Source organism: Carlito syrichta, unplaced genomic scaffold, assembly GCF_000164805.1.
Source record: "Carlito syrichta isolate Samal-C Ts95f unplaced genomic scaffold, Tarsius_syrichta-2.0.1 Scaffold308159, whole genome shotgun sequence".
In the NCBI taxonomy this organism is placed as follows: Eukaryota; Metazoa; Chordata; class Mammalia; order Primates; family Tarsiidae; genus Carlito; species Carlito syrichta.
In genome coordinates, this window is record NW_007252255.1 from 133921 (window position 1) to 139406 (window position 5486).

A 5486-nucleotide genomic window follows, 5' to 3' on the forward strand; every position below is an offset into this window, starting at 1 on the left:
TCTCTCTCTCTCTCTCTCTCTCTCTCTCTCTCTCTCTCTCTCTCTCTTTCTTTCTTGTTGTTTTTTGAGTTGGAGTCTTACTCCATTGCCCAGGCTGGAATGCAGTGGCACACTCATGGCCACCCCAGTATCGACCTGCTGGGTTCTGGCAATCCTTCCACCTCAGCCTTCCAAGTAGCCGGAACTACAGGGGTGTGCTATCGCACCCAGCTAATTTTTGATTTATTGTAGAGACAAGGTCTCTCCAAGTTGCCTGGACTTGTCTCTAACCCCTGAGCTCAAGCAATCCACTCTCCTTGGCCTTCCAAAGTGCTGAGATTACAGGCTGAGCCACCGAACCTGGCTGCTCATGACTGTTACAGAAAGAATTGTGTCCCCCAAATTCATATGTCAAAGTACCAACGTCCAGTACCTCAGAATGTGACAGTATTTGGAGACAGTGTTTTTAAAGAGGTAATTAAGGCACAAATTAATTTGGGGTTTGTTTTAATCAAGTCTGACCAAAATCCTTGTAAGAAGAGGAGATTAAACTACACAGAGAAACACCAGAAATATGCACACACAGAAGAAAGACCATGGGTGGACACAGCAGGAAGGCCACCTCCAAGCCAAAGAAAGAGGGCTCTGAAGAAACCAGACATGCCAACACCTTGATCTTGGACTTCTCACTTCCAGAACTGTGAGACAATACATTTCGGTGGTTTAAGCTTCCCAGTCTGTGGTATTTTTGCTGTGACAACCCCAGCCAGCTACCACAATGGCACTGTGGCAGATTCGTCTTTCATGATGCACTTCAGCCACTCACCAACCATCCCTCCTCAACCCACTCTCCATTCTCAGTCGGAGGCTATCTTGCCTCCCCAGTCCCTTCTAGGTCATTCCAGCTGTGTTTCCCGTGGTACTGACCCAATTCCACTTTTCCATATCCTCCCAGCAAGAAAAACCAGAGGGAGTACTTTCCTGCTAGGGAATCATCACTACGGCACATTTTGTGTATAGACCTCCAGACCAACACTTGATTTAGATTCCATGGTTTTCTCACCAGTTGCGGTCCTCTGTTCCCTTACCTCCATACCTCCTTTGGTGGGCTTCTGCTCACACCTTCCTTATTTGCCCACCTCAGGGATCTGCCTCCATGGCAGTCAGGATCATATTCAAGGTGTGTAGCAAAATTTTCCCGGACAGTCTATTTGCCAATTGCAGCAGTTCAGCAGCCTCATCTTGGAGCTCTTAGTTCTTTGATGCCTCCATCTGCTGAGAACCCCAACATTCCCCACCTGGGACTGCTGGATCTCTCCCCCAGGGGACTCATGCTGTTCTGGGGTATATAGGGAAAACCACACATATGTCAACTGGAGGTAAGCAGGGATGCTTGTGGGAAGTAGGACACAGCTTCAATCGTGGCAAATTAGAGGTTTAAAATTGTCATGCTCCATCTCTACATCACACAGAACTTTCTGCACACCTCATTAGAGAGATGGAAACAGTGATTTGCCTTGTATTTCTTTACAGTAGATTCCAAGTTATTCATGACTGACCCTGTATGCCCTTTATTTAGTCTAGCACAGTACCTGAGGCATACTAGAGGCTTCATAAATACCAGCTACATGAGTGCTCTGTGTTTTATCTCAGAAGCAAGATTTAGGGACCGCATACTGAGGAAGGACTTTTTAATCAGGAGGAAATTGGGTGGCCGCTCATCGGGGGAGGTAGAGGGGCAGCAAGATGTGAGGGAGTCAGGAGAACTTCCATGTTGTCCTTGATTAACTCACTAGCTGGATGAACTTAGACCTGCATTTTTATCTGATTGTCAAGTTTTTAATTTACCAGATATTGAACATAACCCCCATTCTATCTGCACTATTAAATACTATAAGGATAATGGACAAGTAAGCTACTGTTTGTCTTTCATACCAATCATATGAGAGGGATTCCATTCGTCCTGTAGAGATTGTAGTTAAGATCTTACAATTCTTAACAATCTTGAATTCCCAAATTCTAGTTGCTATTCATCAATTTAAATATATTTTAGATAGCCCTACCATCACTGTCATAATCACTGTAGGTAGGTAGGTAGGAACTGAGGGTAGGTAGGTAGGAACTGAGGGTAGGTAGGTAGGAACTGAGAAGAGTCACAGTACATTTTCTTATAGAAGTCTGCCAGAGGATCAAGTGTTAAGCAAGGATTTGCCAGTGGAAACAATGGATGTAGAGGCCAATCGTGTTATGAGAAGCTTCCTGGAGGAAGAACAACTGGAACTGAGTGTTGATGGGGTTTGTAGGTTTCAGTGGTAGAGGGGAAATGAATATTGCACTTCTAACATATGCCAGGTGCTTTACAAATGTTACTTAATCCTCATAGCACTAAAGAGGTAAAAAAATAACTACACATCTTCTTTTTAATATAAGTACTGACAGTGTGTCAGGCACCATGCCAGATACTTAGAGTACAATGACAACTCAATACAATATCTGAAATGGTTGCTATGGTAAAATATATCTCATTTTGGGGACATAAGGACAGTTCCAAGGACTGACACTTGAAGAAAAAAAAAAGAGATATTAGATCAGAAATGAAGGCTAAGTGCAGTAGTTCGTGTCTGTAATTTCAACACTTTTGGGAGGCTGAGTTGGGAGGATTGCTGAGACTGGGAGCAGTGAGATCTCTAAAATATTTTTTTTTCAGTTGTCCCGGTGTGGTGACAGGCATCCGTAGTCCTAGCCACTCAGGAGGCTGAGGCAGGAGGAGCACTCGAGCACAGGAAATTGAGGCTGCAGTAAGCTATGATTGTTCCAATGCTCTCCAGCCTGGGCAACAGAGAAGAACCTCATTCCTAAAAAGAAAAAAGGAAGGAAAGAAAGAAATGGAAGAAAGAGAAGGAATGGAAAGTAATAATTGAGAAAAGGGAGAATAGTATGAGCTATGGCATCCAGTTGTGAAACCTGAGGTTGTGTATAGGGAAACTACAAAGGAAAGCCATTATCAGCTTTGTATTATGGGAAATTAAAAAAAAAATACAGAAACAAATAGAATAGTATAGAGAACCTCTATGAATTGAACACCTTGTTAGACTATAATGTTTATCAACTCATCTTCCATCTATGCCCCATTGACTATTCAACCTTTATATTATGAAGCAGATACTAGTTATCGATGATCAATCTGTAAATATTTCCCTGGGGGTTTCTAAAGGATAGAGACTCTTTTTATTAAATATGATTCTAATAATAGTATCCCATCTTTTAAAATTAATGTTCTTATATAACAGATCTCTAAATTAATGTCTAAATCTCCTCTCTATTATATCATAGATTTCATATTAGTTAGTTCTCATCAGAATCCAGGAAAGGTCCATACATCGCAATTGACGCCGTAGATTTCTCCTCCAAGTTTGTTTGGTTTTTTGCAATGTGTTTGTTGAAGAAACAGAGTTGCTTTCTTTATAGAGTGCCCCACATTTTGCATGTTGTGAATTGCGTCCTTGTGATGTAGTACGTATGCTCCCTTTCTTCTTATTACCTATATGCCTGCAGGTAATGGCATTTACCTGTGTGTATTATGGCAGCTTGATCTAAAGGTACAATTAAGGAACTTAAAGTGAAAGTTGTAAAGTGGATTGAGAAGAGATGAGATACAGAACCTACTAAGTAAAAGAAACATGTGAGTATACTAGGATAATATTGTAAAGTATTAACTGTAGGTTTCAGTGTCAGTGTCTCCTGATCTGTGTCATGCCCTCTCTTCCTCTCCTGGCCCCTAGTCCTCCACTTCCCAAGTCAGCCATAGAGGGCATCTACACTCAAGTTTTCCTCGTAGGGTTATTATATCAAACATGCAGAAATAAACAAAAGAGTCATGTCAGTTTTTGAGTTTCAAAAGTGACTTTTGATAAAGATGCAGAATGACCAGTATAAAAGAACCCTGAGGGCCAGAGGTCTCAAGCAATGCAATAATATCCAGGTGCTGGTAACCAGAGATCAGTAGTCAAGTACAGATCTCAGTAAATTCTGATAAGAAAAGATGCTGACCATGGATATCCCAACACTTTCCAATCCAAAGTTTTGGCACTGGGGAACTTATACTAAATCAGAGGAAGAAAGGGTGAGGAAGAAACCCTAAATCAACTGGGGAAAAAAAAGCTCTGAATTGATTGTTTAACAAGAATTACTTAAAGTTTAATTTCTTCTCTTGAGTGAAAAAGGTGCTAGAGGTTGGAAATAAAGTCATATTGCTGGGGATATCTGAACCCACAGAAGAATTTGTGTAGCTTCTGCTATACTTAGAGTCTTGAATTGCTGTCACAGGTAAATAGCACATTTCAGTTATCATGGCCCATCACATCAGTGTCTTGAAACATTATCCATCTTCTGGGAGCTTCAGCTCATCAGATTGAATCTTCTAGAGTGATTCTCCTGTGAAACATAGCTCCACCAACTGCATCTCATCCTTTCTTTTCACTTCTCTTTCTTATGTTTCTCTTCTTCCTGCCTCTTCTCTTCGTACTTTCCTCAAAACTTTTGAATCTAAATAAGACACGATTCTATTTTTTTTTCTAACTCTAACGCTGCCAGTTGGATTATGCTGCCATTCTGCTTTCCCAGAAAGATGTCCAGACGTGAAGAGTGGAACAGAGAGCACATGTCCTGTTCCAAGTAGACAGTGTGTCTGTGCATCCAGCAGTCATTTCTTCAAGCACATGATGACCTGCAGGGCTGATGTTGCTTTTAGTTCCCTCAAATCCTGAAGGAGTCAGATAGACTAACATTCCAGTGCCATTTATAGCCTTTGCCTCTTGCACAAACTCAGCCAGAATAAACCAAAAATGAAACAGAAGGAAAGGTCACTGTGTTTTTCCGGAGCCCCAGATTACCACTTTTAGCTCTGATGTTTCCAGCTTATGCTCCCTAAACACTTCATTGTCATCCACTGCTCTCCAGACCACACCAGAGAGCGTAGAACCCACTTACTCTCTTCTCACCTGGAAGGACTTCCTTCGGGAGACATTGCTCAGATGTCTCATCTTGTATAAAGTGTTCCCTGTCTATTTATCCACCCCACCCCACCATCCCTCACCCTCTGCAGTCCTTCCTTTTTATACCTCCTCAGTCTTTGGTCAGATTGCCATATTGGCACTTGTGATGAGCTGCAATTACCCATGTGTGTGTCTATCTTCTTTTTTGGAATGTAGTTTCTTTTTTGAGAGTTGCTGGGATCTGAGTATAATACTTGGTTTTTCCTAGTGTCAATAGGTGGCCCCAAATGATTTATAAAAGGAAGGATGGAACCTATAGAATCAAAAGGTAAGTAGAGCAATATTTTTGATAACCTCAGCTCTACTGTGATAGTGACCAGAGAGATTCTACTCTCTTTACTCCTGACACCATGTGAGCTGTTCGTAGATATAAAGAAGGTGCTATGATTTCAGACTTCAGCTTCACTGTCAGGTCTAAATTAATTCCCAGCCGGCCTCGGTGGCTCAGCCTGT